Genomic DNA, 16,989 nt, shown 5'->3' with positions numbered 1-16,989 from the left:
CCCGGTCCAGCAATACAACATGTCCTGCAACACCCTGTTCTAGCAACATTAGGGTCTAGCAACCCCCGAGTCCAGCACACTTGGACCCGATAATAGCTCAAATTCTCCAACACAAGTCTGGGTAGTCTACTGCAACGCAATCCGGACTGGGGGCAAGAAAATCACAAAATCTTCTAAGGACAACCAACTTTAGTCCTGATCGCTAAACTCAACGCAATCCGGACTGGGGGCCAGAAAAACACAAATTCTTCTAAGGACAACCAACTTTAGTCCTGATTGTTGCACTCAACGCAACCCGGACTGGGTGGAAAGAAAAGCTCAAATTCCTCTCAAGAAATCAAACCTTAGTCCAGATTGGATGAACTCAACACAATCCGGACTAGGGGCAAGCAAAACTCAAATTCTTCTAAGGACAACCAACATTAGTCCTGATTGGCTGAACTCACCAAAATCCGGACTAGGGGGCAAGCAAAGCTCAAATTCTTTCAAGAACAACCAACCTTAGTCCTGATTGGCCGAACTCAGCTCAATCCGGACTAGGGGCAAGGAAAGATCAAATTCTTCTAAGAACAACAAACTTTACTTCTGATTCACCGCACTCAACGCAATCCGGACTGAGGGGCAAGAAAAGCTCAACTCCTTCCAAAGACAACCACTTTATTCCTGATTTGCCGAACTCAGCGCAATCCGGACTTGGGGGCAAAAAAAGCTCAACCCCTTCCAAAGACAACCACCTTAGTCCTGATTCGCCGAACTCAGCGCAATCCGGACTGGGGGGAAAGAAAAGCTCAGCCCCTTCCAAAGACAACCACCTTAGTCCTGATTCGCCGAGCTCAGCGCAATCTGGACTGGGGGGCAAGAAAAGCTCAACTCCTTCCAAAGACAACCACCTTAGTCCTGATTCGCCGAACTCAGCGCAATCCGGACTCGGGGGCAAGAAAAGCTCAACTCCTTCTAAACAAAACAATCAAAAGCTCACGTTCCACAAACAAACCCAAATTTACTCTCCCATCCAGAAAATCTGAATAAGGGAGTGGGGGGCACATGATAGTACATATAGCTCCTGAGAGGACTACTCCTAGGCTCCTAACTCCATATAACTCCTGAAAGGACTACTCCTAGGCTCCTAACTCCATATAGCTCCTGAAAGGACTACTCCTAAGCTCCTAACTCCATATAGCTCCTGGAAGGACTAGTCCTAGGCTCCTAACTCCATATATCTCCTGGAAGGACTACTCCTAGGCTCCTAACTCCACACAGCTCCTGGAAGGAGTAGTCCCGCACACTACCAGTCCTGACCACCTCAGTCCCGCGAGCCCAACCTTGGTAAATCCCAGCACGTGAGACACTGGCCTAAGCACATGACGGGGACAACTGTCGCACATCAATCATGGGAATGATCAGGGCACGTGTCAGAGGATCCTCAGAACATTCCTCAGCCAGTCCTGCACTGACACGTGTAAAGCATCCACTCCAGCCAGGTGTCCTCCGCTCCCAGAACCAATGGCTATGATCTAAAGGTACCAACCCCAAAACCCTACCCTTGGGCTATAAATAGCACAATAAGGTGAGGTTTTGGGGTTAATCATTCTTTCACACTCATATACACACACAGCCACCTTACATTCATATATATCTTCATCCTCCCCGAAAGCTAGTTCTTACTCTCACGCCGGAGGCGCAGCGGGACTCCAACCCCCCTTCCGGTGTTGTTTTGTAGGAACCCAACCACAACTACACCTCTACAGCGGTGAAGGATCCAGGACGCCGTCGAAGGAGCAGCCCCGCCACCAGGAGTTATCAGATGCTGCTAAATAAAAGATTTCCAGGACATGCCATGCTGATCCTGCTATAGAAGGTATGTTGAGAAACAACAACTGCTATAGAATGTATTTTAATTTACCTCGTTTAAGAGATAAGCAGAGTCGAGTTTATTCACAAGTTAAACGAGTTGGTTTTAGATGAATCGAGCCGAGTTGAGTTGATTCACAAGCTTAACAATTAAAAAAATGAAAATGAAAATTTTAATTTATAAAACAATTTTAAAAATAATTTATATGAAAATTTAAAAGAGTTCGAGTTGAGCCTTGAATTTGAGCTGAGCTCTAATCGAGTACGATAAAAATACTCGGTTTAATCGGTTCGACTCTTTTAATTAAAGGGTTTTTTCATAAATATCCAAATTTTAAAAAAAAGTTACGAAAAAACTTTTACCTTTAAAAAATATTTGTGAACATGCATTTTGCAACTTTGGAATCATTTTGCAATGGTGATTGCTGCTAAATTTTTTAAAAAATATATGTAAAAATAAGTTCTGCAAATATATAACCACACCAATCCAAATAAAAAATACCCGGTATGAACCCCGCTAAAACCGTGGGAATGGTAAGATATATGCAGAAACTGCCCCTAATCTTAAAACATGAAAACTGTTTTAGTGAAAACTCTCGATTTAGTGCGCAACAAATAATTGTGTATGATATATAGAGTATTGATATTACCTGAACCCATGACATTATTCACATAGAATTTACCTCTAATTGTATGCATATTTCCGGTAATTCAGATGTCCAAAATAGTTTACACAATTGTTTGTCGAAACCCGTAAAATTTTAGAGGTGTAAAACTTGATTAGCAATGCAAAACCATTCTGTAACCGCTAGAGGTGAGATCCAATTTTTGTCTGTATATCTCTCTATTCAGTCATATCCGCCACTGAAATTATTTTGCAATTTTCTTTTTCCATCATCGATGGAAGCACAAAGATGACTAGGGATAAGCATCGGTTGGTTCGGTTTAAAACCGGACTGAACCGAATAAACCGAAAAATTGAATTAACATTTTTTTTGGATCGGACCGAATCGAACCGAAATAATTTGGTTCGGTCCGGTTTTGGACCGAAGGGACCGATTTTTTTTTCAAAAGTAAAATTGTATTGAAATTTTAAACCAAATTTAATAAAATCTAAAATATAATTAAAGTAAGTTGATATATAGAGTACTAAGAGTGTATAAATATAATGACAAATTATAAATTATGATAATAATTTTTAAGATATATGTAAAATGTATATAATATAAAATTATAGTATATATAATTTGGTCTATTCGGTCTATTCAGTCCGGACCGAAATATTTTTTAAAAGAACCAGACCGAACCGAATTTTATTTCGATCTATTCGGACTGGACCGAATAAACTGAATATCTAAAAATTCAGGACCGAACTAAACCGAATTAGCACGATTCGGTTCGGTTTTTCGGTCGCAGCCTCGAGTTAATACACAGTAACGTAAACTATTGATTTCGGGATAAAACAAAATTCATACCAAACTAAGCATAATTTGTATACTACTTATCCAAATAAATATATTATTGAACTGCGTTAAAATAAATAATATATATCATTCATTAAGAATAAAAATTATTATATAGTTGACCCAAACTAAAACAAAATTAAAATCAAAATATAATTCAACCAAATAAAATAAAATCATACATATTATTTATCCGGACTAAAAAATTATTTGGGCTTTGAGAAAATTATAATCAAACTAAAATTATTAGTTGAATTTGATTGTGTCTTATGTTAAAATAACAATAATTTAAACTATTAATTCATGATAAAACGAAGTAAATATCAAACTAAACATAATTTGTATACTATTGATCTGAATTAGAACTTAATTTTTAAATAGAACACAATTGTATTATATAAAAACACATAAAAAAATTAAACTACATTGCTTAATTAGTATTTTTTTAAATACCTCTGATTAAAAATTGATGAACATATACATGTATTAATACATTCATCATTAAATCATATCATTTAAATGTTTTAAATGAAAATTTTAGAAATTTAATTCAAAAAAAATTTAGAAAATATTATATAATATTAAAACAATCCGTGCATCGCACGAATTTTAAGCTAGTATTCATAAAATAATTTATAACCTAAAATGCATTATAGAATGAAACTCGAAATACAACCTAAAACAGTTGTGCAATTCAGGTAATAACTCCTGGGTGCGGGGCTGCTCCTTCGACGCTGCGTCTGGATCCTTCGACACGGTGGCGGTGTAGCTGTCATGAGGTTCCTACAAAAAAATACCGGAAGGGGGATTTGTGTCCCGTGGCGCCTCTGGCGTGAGAGTAAGAACTCGCTTTTGGGAAAAATGAAGATAGATAGGAATGCAAGGTGGTTGTGTGTGTATCTGAGTGTAAGAGAGTGATTAACCCCAAAACCTTTCCTCCTTGGCTATTTATAGCCCAAGGATAGGGTTTAGGGGTTGGTACCTTTGAATCGTAGTCATTGGTTCTAGAAGCGGATGACACCTGGCTGGGGTGGATGCCTTATACGTGTTAGGATGGGAATGGTTGAGGAATGTTCTGAGGATCTCCTGGCATGTGCCCTGATTGTTCTCATGATTGATCAATGACAGCTGTCCCTATCGTGTGTTTGGTCACGTGGCTCACGTGTTGGGGCTTCCAAAGATTGGGCCTCCGGGACTAGTTAGTCTAGACTAGTGGTGTGCGGGACTGGAAGGAGTTAGGAGTCCGGACCCAGTCCTTGTAGTAGTCATATGTACTATCATGTGCCCCCCACTCCCTTATGCAGATTTCCTGGATGGGGGAGTAAGGCTGATAATGTTTGTAATTTGTTGCTTGTGAGACAAATTTGAGCTTTCCTTCCCCCCAGTCCGGATTGTGTTGAGGTAGGGCAAGCCGGACTTAGATAGGCTGTCTTTCTTGGGCTATTTATAGCCCAAGAATAGGGTTTAGGGGTTGGTACCTTTGAATCGTAGTCGTTGGTTCTAGGAGCGGAGGACACTTGGCTGGGGTGGATGCCTTATACGTGTTAGGATGAGAATGGTTGAGGAATGTTCTGAGGATCTCCTGGCATATGCCCTGGTTGTTCTCATGATTGATCAATGACAGCTGTCCCTATCGTGTGTTTGGTCACGTGGCTCACGTGCTGGGGCTTCCAAAGATTGGGCCGCCGGGACTAGTTAGTCTAGACTAGTGGTATGCGGGACTAGAAGGAGTTAGGAGTCCGGACCTAGTCCTTGTAGTAGTCATATGTACTATCATGTGCCCCCCACTCCCTTATGCAGATTTTCTGGATGAGGGAGTAAGGCTGATAATGTTTGTAGTTTGTTGCTTGTGAGACAAATTTGAGCTTTCCTTGCCCCCAGTCCGGATTGTGTTGAGGTAGGGCAAACCGGACTTAGATAGGCCGTCTTTAGCAGAATTTGAGATTTCCCTGGCCCCCGGTCTGGATTGTGTTGAGGTAGGCCAAGCCGGACTTAGGTAGGTTGTCTTTAGTAGAATTTGAGCTTTCCTTGCCCCCCAGTCCGGATTGTGTTGAGGGAGACCAATCTGGACTACGGTAGGTTGTCTTTAAAAGATTTTGAGTTTTCCTTGCCCCCAATCCGGATTTTGTTGAGGTAGGCCAATCCGGACTAAGGTAGATTGTCTTTAGAAGATTTTAAGCTTTCCTTGCCCCCAATACGGATTGTGTTGAGATAGGCCAAGCTGGACTTAGGTAGGTTGTATTTAGTAGAATTTGAGCTTTTCTTGCCCCCAGTCTGGATTGTGTTGAGGTAAGGGAGTCCGGACTGGAAGTTGAAACGGTTTAGGGGTTTTCCCCTCAATGATTTGAATTTTTTCAGCTTTGTCTTTTCTGAAAAGACGTGCTCATTATGATTGTCATTAATTATCGTGTTTATATATAATTGTATTTGTGTGTAGATCTTGGAAATCGATGGTTTGGATGAAGCCACGTGGCGCGGCTGTCCACATCCATTCCTCTCTATAAAAACCCCATTCTCCTTCTTTTTCTTTTTACTACATCTCCTTCTTTATTTTCTCTTTTCTTCTGCCATTTACTTTTGTTGCTTTAAAGGAGTCGAAGGCCAGGGATATCCTCGTTGTTCTCTAATATGGTCATCGAAGTCTTCTCGTTTGTAAGTATTCACACCTTCCTTTGTTGCCTCCCTTCTTTAATTGCGGTATATGTGCTCATATTGCTATTTTTTGATTTGGTGATATTTTTGTTAAGTTTGTAAATGTTCTTGGTGTATAATATGTGTATGTATAGGTTTTGTGTTGATATTTTGGTTCTTGATTCTTGGTTTAAAATATTTTTGTGTTTAGTGTTTTGGTGCTAAGTCCGGACTGTTGAGTTTGGTTCGGACTCGTACTTCTGTTTTTAGCTCTGTACTAGAGGTGTTCTTGTGGTTTTGTATTTGAGTCCAGGCCTGTACTCTGAGTCCGGACTCGTTTTGGGTATGCTTAGCTGATATTTATTTTTGGTGTTTGGGTTTGTATTTGGTTTTGAGGTTTAGGGGGCAGTTTGCTTCCGGGGGGAATACTTCCCGTACTGTTGGCTTATAATTGACTAAAATTGAATATAGGTTAGTCCGGACCATTGTAGGCTAAAAATTAAATAATTTATAGGGATTTAGACTAACCGATCTCATTACTGATAGGTATATGGTCCAGACTAAAGCGCGTGCCAAAGCTTAATTCTCCTGCTATCCAGGGCCTTCTGATTCTGAGGCTAGTTTTGACAGTTCGGATTCAAATATTTATCATTTATAGATGGGTAAGAAGGCGTTGAATTCGGAGTCCAACATTATTAGGAAATTGAGTGTGGGGCATATATCTCCGAAAAAGGTACCCTGCACCCTGGAGGGTGTAAGGCATATGTCATAGCCTATTTGTTTATTCGAGGATTTAACTCAACTCAAATAAGAATGTAACAAGTAAATAGTGGATCTACCGTCAAAGAGATCTCATAAAGTAACATCTGTCAAAGGATTCAGAAACAAGGTTCATCTACAGACTTGAGGAATTATTTCACTGGAAGAAGTTGAAGAAATTGTTCAAGCCTCAGTGATATAAATCAAGATTGTGGATTTAATCAAGTGACAGAGATCTCGTCAGGGTATCAATTAATTACAGGGATTTAATCTGAAATCAAAGTCAAGACATGAAGAAACGTCACGGAAGTTAGTCACTCATGAACCAGACAGTACATCGAGTGTCGACATTGAAGTGGTGGAATTGATTGATAATTCTCAGTGATTTTCAGAAGATTTTCAGAAGAATGGTTGCTGCTCAGGATTAGTATTAATTCTCTATTAATTAATTAAGTCATATAATTTAATTAAGAAAATAAATTATATCTGCAAAGATTAATTTATTTATTAATTGAATTAATTGGATTAAAAACATTCTTAAAATCAGCAAGACAATTGAAAATGAACTAGCATGACAATCTGGATTGTCATGCCAAGTCATTTCAATAGTCGTACCGAAAGTTCTACTGGGAAGGAGATTGTCTTGCTAGTTCAACTGATTGTCATACCGAAAGTCATTGTAGTTCAATCAGATTGTCTTGCTAGTACAATCAATAGTCCTACCGATTGTCTTGCTGAGCTCAGGATTGTCTTGCCAGTTCAATGAGAGTTTGTTGATTGATTTAAAAAGAACAGAAGCAGCATACATTCATTATCATCCAACAACCAAGAACACAGAAAGAAAAGCAGCCACAGAAAACATTTTATTTTTCATCTGCTAAATTCAAGATCACATTTCTAGTTTGTAAAGTTAAATCCAATCAACTAGAAATCATTCTCTTGTTCTTGTGTAACTATCTAGTGGATCAAAATCCCTAGAACTTAATCTCAAATTGCGTTTAGCATTTGAATCTTTTTATTGCAAAAATAGAAAAAGTTCATGTCAAATTTATTCTAGATTTGTGATAATTAATTTGAGATTAATTCCTTGTAATCGATATCGTTGTTGTAACACCTCTCAAGTTTAATAATATTCTTATTTAACTTGAATTTTGTTTCACATTTTTATTCCGCATTTAATTCGATTATTCGGTATTGTTTGTATTCAACCCCCCTTCTACAAATACATTGGGACCTAACAGAGGGATATTGGATAGATATCCCCAACTATTTCATTACAAAAAGTGCGAAGATTGAGGATAAGTGGTATTATAGGAGCCTTAGGTCCGGGTATGCTCGGCAGCCGGATAGCGGTCCTGGTGTTTATGATGAGTCTGAGTTTGATAGGAAGTTTGTTGGGATGATAGTTGCCAAGGATCCTTATCCTCTGAAGAACGAGTATGCTGCGTTGGATCATGTCACGCAGGACTCTTTGATCTGGGCTGCTTTTCAGCTCGACGACCGGGTGGAGTGGACATGGCCATTTCCCGGGGAGAAGATCTACCATAGGCCTGCAGATGGCTATGTCCCAGTCTGGTTGGAGCACCTACGGTCCGGGTGGAACCCTCGCTGGCACATATTTTTGAAGCACCTTTGCAAGTATGTGTACAGGCTCTCCCCGATGCAGATAACTCCCAATGGCATCAAGTGGATGTCTTGGTTTATCACGTGTTGTAAATGTTTCAAAGTCCAATCTACTTTCAGGCTCTGGCACATATTTTTACTATAGTCAAATCTAGTCAGCCTCCTCTTTATGAGATACGTTTCCGGGCTGCTGAGTGCGGCTATGGGTCAGGGTTCCGCCCAGTTATTCAGCAGTCCTCCCTTAAGCATTGGAATGGGGAGATGATCCTTATGAAGGGACTGGACTTATATTATCTGCCCCATATCGCTTCTGAGGGTGTTCAGACCCGGTTCAAGCGGGCTGTTCTTAGGTTAGAGGCCCTTGAGTTGGTTTTCAACTTTTACGAGTATCTCGGGTTCCAGTTTACCCGAGACACTTTCATGAATCATAATACAAAGAATTGGCTCGACTATAAGTGAACCTTTCTTTTCTTGTACTTGTTTAATATTGTTTATGTCTGGAGTCATATATTTTGTTCTTTGTCCGGACTGATGTTTTTGTTTTTCCCTTTCTGAACAGGTCTCCCTCACTATAACCCAAGCATGTCTGCCTCTGCTTACAGTGATGCTCTCTTGGGTCTTGGAACTGCCTTCAAGCAAAAGAGGAAAGCTTCGGTTGTTGTGTCTAAGCCGGATTCAGCTGATGAAGGAAGGAGCTCAGAGCCGGTTGTTAATGTAATATCCCGTAATTTTTAGAATTAGATTAATAATAGAATAAAAAAGATTAAAATTAGATAAGGACTAGGATTTAAAATTGAATTAGACTAATGAGCCTAAAATTTGGATCAGATTCTAATATGGATAACTTGGTGATTAAGAAATAGGGTTTCGTATCGTTATAAATTCATCCCATTCGTTTTCCTCATCTTTATTATCAAAATTCATAGGGCTTTTATTCATAAAAATCAACAGTCTTGTAAAATTCGTAAAAAATTCATTGCAAGTCAGAATTTGTTGAATCTGGACTTTTAGGAAATATCTTTTCCTTATCTACAAATTTCATGATTCGTGTTTTCGAAAAAAACATCGTTTAGAGGGTCAAGAGGGCTAAATTGAGATATGGTCAGTTTTTGAGGTAATTTTCGATCGATCTTACTAGTGTTTTTAAAACTGTATGTTGTGCGTTTATATTTGATTATCAAAGCATGGGCTAAGTAATGATATATTTGAAACTTTTGTGTGTTATAGTATACGTATTATTGTATATGTGTTGTGTCGAGATGATAATTTTGAATCTTTGATTTATGCCATGATTTGTGAAATATCGAATAAGAACTTAGGACCGTAGTCACCAGATTGTAGTGACAGTTTTCTGAAAATTTAGGACTGTTATCACCGGTTTGTAGTGGTCGCGGCATGAATTATCGAATTTGAATTATTGTTGTTTATGTGCTATGTGTATCCTGTATCGAATAAGAATAAGAAAGTTTATCAAAAGTGTTTTTTTAGTGTATCGTATCATATAGATTATCGTATTTTGTTATATGTGAATATGTTGCTCGGCTCTACTAGTTGGATCGATTGGTTTCTTGCTGGGCTGTACAGGCCATTCTTTCAATTTCAGGTTTCGTCTAAGATTCGAGTTGGATAACATTGGTGTTCAAGGACTTAGGATTGGAGTAGATTGACTTTTGGACTTCCGCTTTTAGCTGCGCTTTCGTAATAGTACCTTTGTAATAGAATTTTGGATCAGTAATTGTATTTTGTATTAGTTTCGATTTAGAATTATTAGTCCGGAAGTGCGGGCTGTTACAGTTGAGTTGCAGGATGAAGGGGAATTTGAGAACTTGGATGAAATTGAACCTTTGGGAGAGGTTCCTGAAGTTGAACCTTCGAGGAGGAATAAGAGGCTTCAGACTCAGGGCACTAAGCCTCCTCGGGTTCAGGTGGCTCCGGATGGTGACTCATCCCGGGACAAGGGTAAATGTTTGTTTGGTGGGGGCTCCGGTGATGGTGCGACGAGGTTGGAAGAGAAGCTCGCGTGGTTCATGGCCGGGCTTCCTACTGAAACGGAGTGGAGTGCTATGAAGCACTTCGGATTTGATTCTGTAATGAAGGATTGTACCCGGTTATGGGGAAAGGTATTTCCCGTATTTTTTTTGTTTTTCTGTCATAGTATTTTTTCCTTTTCTTGATTTTGATTTATCTTGTTTTGTTATATTTGTAGCTAGGGGCTTCTATGGCCGGGGCGGCTGTCATCTCCTACTCGGAGCTGAAGCATCTCCGGGAGCTTCTTGATGATACGGACAAGAAGATCGAGAATCTTAATTCCTCTCTCTCCTCAAAGGATGCTTCCATTTCCAGCTTGAATCAGAATTTACTTGATGTCACTTTCTGGGCTCATTCTGCTGAGAAGGTGTTGAGTGTCATTTATGACACTCTATTACGCTCTAATAAGCCTTGAATTGATGCATCTGTACTCAAGTTGTTAAGTGTTTTAACGTGTTTTTAAGTGTTTTTGCATTTCAGGCATTATCTAGGTAATCAGGTGAATTAGCATTATTTTGGTGCTAATTTGGTGTCAAGGTGGTGTTGGAATAAAAGCTCATTGAAAGCCGGCTCGAAGCGGAAAGAAAAATAAAGAAAATAAATTCTGGCAGAAGCTCTGTGCGCCCGCGCTAATCCAGCGCGCGACCGCGCCCAAAGTACAGAAAGCCAGCGCGCCCGCGCTGATCAAGCGCGCGGCTGCGCCGTGTCGGGATGACAAATTTCTGTTTCTACTTGGTTTCTATGAGAAAGAATTGTACACTGCATGGGGCTGTTATATAAACATCTCTAGGTCATTTTTAATAAATATCAAGCTATGTCAAGCCATAGACATATCAAGGAGAGCCGCAAGAAGATCGTATTAGCATAATTCAGCGAGGACGAAGAAGATCTTGCTTTTACTTGTGAATCTTTGTTTTAAGTTGTAACTTGGATGCTAGTTTTCTTATTTGTGAACTTTAATCTTGTTTTGTACTTGGTTTTATTTATTCGTTATAAAGACTACGTTTGTTATATCATGTTTTCATCAGAACCCACGTTGATGATGAGTCCGATTATGGGCTAATCGTTATCGTGGGATTCTAACGGATTTATTTATAGATTTCTTTAGTTAAATTGTTTCGATGCCTTAGTATGTGGTGATTGTATGATATCCTAGTATTGGTTGTGCGTATTCGTCTTATAAGAGTCGCGAACTTATAAGATAGTGTGTTAATTCTTAATGAAGCGACGGTGAATTTAAGGATTTAGAACTTGTCATGCTAGCATAGGTTCATGTTTTTTTATGCATGCTTCGTAGGTAATTTTAATCATCTTACTTGCCCTGTGTAATCAAGATAGATAACTTGTGTTTAAACCGTTATGTTGTAAAATTCTATAGACATATAGGGTCTCAATATAATTGGTGTTTATTCAGCTTATATCTCTTTTTTGGATGTCTGGTAGTATGGTACTCGTGCAACGAAAGTTGGCGTTTATCAGTTTTGTGTTGTCTGATTAATGTCATCACCATTACATGCTAAGGTTAAGAATAATAAGGCGATTGAGTGAAGTATTAAATGAAGTTATAATCCTATATTTGTCATATATATTATTTCAACCAAACTTATTCTCTTAGTTATAATTGTTAGCTTAATTCTTAGTTATAAACAACCCAATTGTTATTGTCTTAGCATTGAATAATAACCATACATTGTTGCTTAAGTGCATGAAATAATTAGTTAACCAATGTAGTTTCTGTGGGAACGAACTAGAAAAGATTCTATACTACTTGCAAACTCGTATACTTGCATGTATTATTAGCGCGTATTTAGTGACTAACAGAAGGAGTCTGTAGATCTCTAATCTGAAGTTGTAGAGCTCCGGAGGAAGCTGAGTGCGGTGAGGCCGGAGGCTGACATTATAGATGCCTATAAGAAGTCGGAGGAATATGACAGGGCTATTGCCAAGGCTGGTGCTCCCGAGGTGGCTCGCTGCTGGACTGTTGTCGAGCATCATATCAAAACGGATCCGGAGGCCGATTGGGGCAGCTTCGTACAGGAGTTTATCAAAGCCAAAAAGAATATCGAGGACGGACTCGAAGAGCCAGTGCCCTATGATGGTCCTTGCCCTAGCTTCCTTCCTGGCACTGCTCCGGACGCTTAGCTTAACATTCATAATCCTGAAACCTTACAAGTGACTTAGTTATTTTCTGTATCTTTTGAGACTTTGATTGTACTATTGTCCGGACGTCTTTTGTCTGGTTCGCTTCTTTTATTTGCTTTTCTTGCTTTTCTTCTGCTCTTGCCCTGACAAATATTCTCAAGTACTTATTCTGCTTTAAAAAGTATTCTAATTATATAGTGATTGCTTTTGCCTTAGAAAATAATTTGAATTTTTTAAAGTAAAACTTTTGTGGATAGTCCAGGTCCGAAAGTTGAGGCCGGACTGAAGTTGATTTTACTTAGAGTACTAATTCTAAGTAAAATTAGTTGTCTTGTCCGGGTTTATGCTTGACCCATGACTGAGTTTGCTTTTATTTAGAGAGATAGCTCTAAGTAGGATTGGTGGCTATTCCGGGTTCAAAGATGATCCCGGAATGTGATTGCTTGTACTTAGAGAAATAACTCTAAGTAAAATAGGTGGTTGGTCCGGGTTCAAGGTTGACCCCAGACTATTGTTGCTTGTGCCTTAGAAGATAATTCTAAGTAAAATTAATGTGCCAGTCTGGGTTCTAGTATGGCTCCGGACTGTGGTTGCTTTTGCCTTAGAAGATAATTCTGAGAAAAATTAATGTGCTAGTCCGGGTTCTAGTATGGCTCCGGACTGTGGTTGCTTTTAAAAATAATATGCTAGTACGGGTTCAGGTATTTCCCCGGACTAAGGTTGCTTTTTTCTTAGAAAAATAATTCTAAGTAAGAATAATGTGCTAGTCCAGGTTCAAGCATGGCCCCATACTGTGTTTGCTTCTAAAAAATTGCTAAGTATAATCAGAAATATTATTCATTCATTCAAATTTGCTTCATATAAAATGTAGAGTAATAAAGTGCTTGCTTGCCATAGGCTACAAGTTTTTGGTTGCTGGGGTTGCTTTTATCCTTGCTATTGGTAAAACTTTCTTAGCCTGAGTCCATGCCAAGTGTTGGGAACTTCAAAACCATCCATATGCATTAGCTTGTAAGTTCCTGGTCTAAGGACTTCTTTGACCCTATATGGTCCTTACCATTTTGGCATTAGCTTTCCAGTATTTGTAGGATCCGAGACTTCCGTGTCTCGAAGAACCAGGTCTCTAACTTGAAAGTTTTTGACTATGGACTTCTTGCTAAAGTGCTCTTTTGTTTTCTCCTTATATTTCTTCATTTTTGAAATAGCTTGGTCCCGGACTTCATCAATCAGTTCCATATTTGTTCTGAAACTTTCTTCGTTAGATATTTCGTCGAAGTTTATAGCTCTGTGAGAAGGGGATCCCACCTAGATGGGTAGCATTGCTTCTGTACCATAAGCTAGCTTGAAGGGAGTTTCTCTTGTGCTTGTCCTGGGACTTATCCTGTAGGACCACAATACACTTGGCGGTTCTTTTGGCCATTTGCTCTTGCTTTCTTTGAGTCTCTTATCAATGCCTCTAAGCAGGATTCTGTTTGTGACTTATACTTGACCATTTCCCTGGGGGTATGCTTCTGATGACTTTTTGTGCTTGATCCCGTGCTCTTGAAGGTAGGACAGGAATTCTGATCTGACGAACTGTGGCCCGTTGTCTGATACTAGGAATCTTGGGATCCCGAACCTCATCAAAATATTATCCATAAATTTTTTGCAGTCCTGCTGGTTGATTGTCCTCATTACTTTTGCTTAAACCCACTTGGTCATGTAATCAATTGAAACCAACAAGTATTTGAGATCTCCTCTAACCCGGGGGAATGGTCCCATGATATATATGCCCTAAACAGCAAAGGGGATTGGAGACATGACTGAGAAGGGTATGACTGGGCTCATCCGGGATACATTGCTCAAGAGTTGGCATTCTTTGCATTTTTTGACGAACTTTATTGCATCCTGGTGAATTGTTGGCCAGTAGTAGCCTTGTCTTATGATTTTATGAGCCATGACTTTTGCAAACATGTGATCTCCGCATATCCCTTCATGTACTTCCATCAAACAATAATTAGCTTCAGTCGGGCCGACGCATTTTAAGATTGGGGATGAGAAGGTCCGGCGGTACAGTAGTCCTTTTTCAAGAAAGAACTTGGCTGCTTTGGCTTTTAATCTTTGAGCATTTTTTTTGTCTTCTTGGAGCTCTCCCTTTTTCAAATAGTTGATGAAATGAGTCATCTGGTTCTGGTTGTTTTCGATCTACAGGACTTCTTCAGCTTCAATTGATGGTTTTTGCAATTCTTCGAAGTAAACTGAGCAGTCCAGGTCTGATGAGTTCCTAACTAGCTTGGACAGATTATCCGCTTCTTCGTTTTCTTCTCGACATATTTGCAGGGCTTGATGTCTTGGGATTGATGCTAAGTAGCTTTGAACCAGGGCCTGATACTTTGCCAAAATTGGGTCTTTTCTATGTATTCTCCATTTGTTTGCTTGACCACTATCTGGGAGTCGCTGTAGATGTTTAAGACCTGGACTCTGAGAGTCTTGGAAAGCTTCAGTCCCGCAATCAATGCCTCATACTCTGCCTAATTTTTTATTGAGGGGAAGCCGAAGGATATAGTTGTTTTTATCACGAAACCCTGAGGGCTCTTTAGGTTGAGTCTGGCTCCCAAACTTTCGCTTGTTGATGAACTGTCTACTTTCAAGCTCCAGGCTCCCGGTCTTGTAGTTTGATTGCTCTCTTAGTCTATGCTCATAGGTTCCGGTTATGCCTCCGGAAAGTTGCATTCAATTATAAAATGAGCAAGTGCTTGAGCTTTGATGGCAGTCCTGGAATGAAACTTAGATTGAACTGACTTAACTCCACAGCCCAATTAACTAGCCTTCCCGAAACATATGGTTTGTGAATTATCTTCCTCAAAGGCTGGTTTGTGACTACTCTGATTTTTCTTCCTTGGAAGTAGTGTCTGAGCTTCCTCGATGTTGTGACCAAGGCGAAAGCAAACTTTTCTAAACTTGGTTACCTGGTCTCTGCATCCTCGAGTACTTGGCTCACATAGTAAACTGGTTGTTATTTTCCATTTTCTTCCCAGATTAGGGCAGCCCCAACTGCTAATGCTCCGGCTGATAAGTATAGGTAGAGAGGCTCTCCTGGTTGGGCCTTAGTTAGGACTGGTGGCTGCGAGAGGTATTCCTTGATTTCTTCAAATGCTCTTTCGCACTCCGGAGTCCAGTTGATTTCTTTCTTGTTGTTGGCTCCTTTGAGTAGATCAAAGAAGGGTAAGCACCTTTCTGCTAGCTTGGAGACAAATCATTTAAGTGCTGCTAGTGATCCGCTAATTTCTGCACATCTCTCTGGGTCCTGGGAGCCTTCATCTCTTGGATTGCTTTTATTTTCTCTGGATTGGTTTCAATTTCTCGGTTGCCGATCATAACGGAAACTTTCCAGAACAACAACAAATAGCTATCTGGGATTAGTTCTAACAATTTTCTGGGACTAGTTATCAATATAGTATGGTGAGTATACCTGAGTCTTTGAACACAAAGGCAATATGCGAATAAAGCAAATTCGGGGTTCCAAAATAATCGAAACTATCAATAGTCCACACAAATGTGGCTTAAATCAACGAAACAGGGCTAACACAAACGTGACCTAAAATAACGAGCACACACAAACGTGGCTTAAATAAACATCATTCATATTTATGAGAGATTTTGGTTGCTTGGGTTCTTACAATTAAAGAAATGGACTCTTTGAAAGTTTGCTGATGAAGGTGAATCCAGGGACACCGAGACCCAAGGATGAAGACCCCTCCTTCTAGCGCCAAATGATAAATCCTGGGTGCGGGGCTTCTCCTTTGCCGCGGTGGCGGTGTAGCTATCGTGGGATTCCTACAAAACAATACAACAAAGGGGGTTTGGATCCCGCGACGCCTTTGATGTGAGAGTAAAAACTTGCTTTTGGGGAAGACGAAGATATATAGGAATGTAAGATGGTTGTGTGTATCTGAGTGTAAGAGAGTGATTAACCCCAAAACTTTTCTCCTTAGCCCATGTATAGGGTTTAGGGGTTGGTACCTTTGAATCGTATTCGTTGGTTCTAGGAGCGGAGTACACCTGACTGGGGTGAATGTCTTACACGTTTTAGGATGTGAATGGTTGAGGAATGTTCTGAGGATCTCCTGGAACGTACCCTGGTTGTTCTCATGATTGATCAATGACAGTTGTTGTGGAATAAAAACTAGAGTGCGTTAGTATTTTAATGCTAGGGTTTGTGAGCTTCGAGCGTTAATGGCTACTCTCGCGTTCGGGACTATCAGTCCTTGCAAGATGCCTACGTATCTATGTGTGATAAAGAATCAAGCCAAAAATTGTAGTTCTAGGTTGAGGGGTAGAGCCCTTTATATAGAGGTGAGTCTAGGGTTAGACTTGTGTTGGGAGACATGGTGGACAAGTCTTCAACTTAGATGGTGAGTAGGAGTCCTATAAGGGAAGGAACTCTAAGACCTTCTGTGTAGGACTTCGTTTAGGACACATGTCTCTGCTCTTCCAGCCGTATTGGGTCTAA

Source organism: Apium graveolens, chromosome 3 (assembly GCF_009905375.1).
Source record: "Apium graveolens cultivar Ventura chromosome 3, ASM990537v1, whole genome shotgun sequence".
Lineage (NCBI taxonomy): Eukaryota > Viridiplantae > Streptophyta > Magnoliopsida > Apiales > Apiaceae > Apium > Apium graveolens.
Note: the sequence above shows the minus strand (reverse complement) of the source record.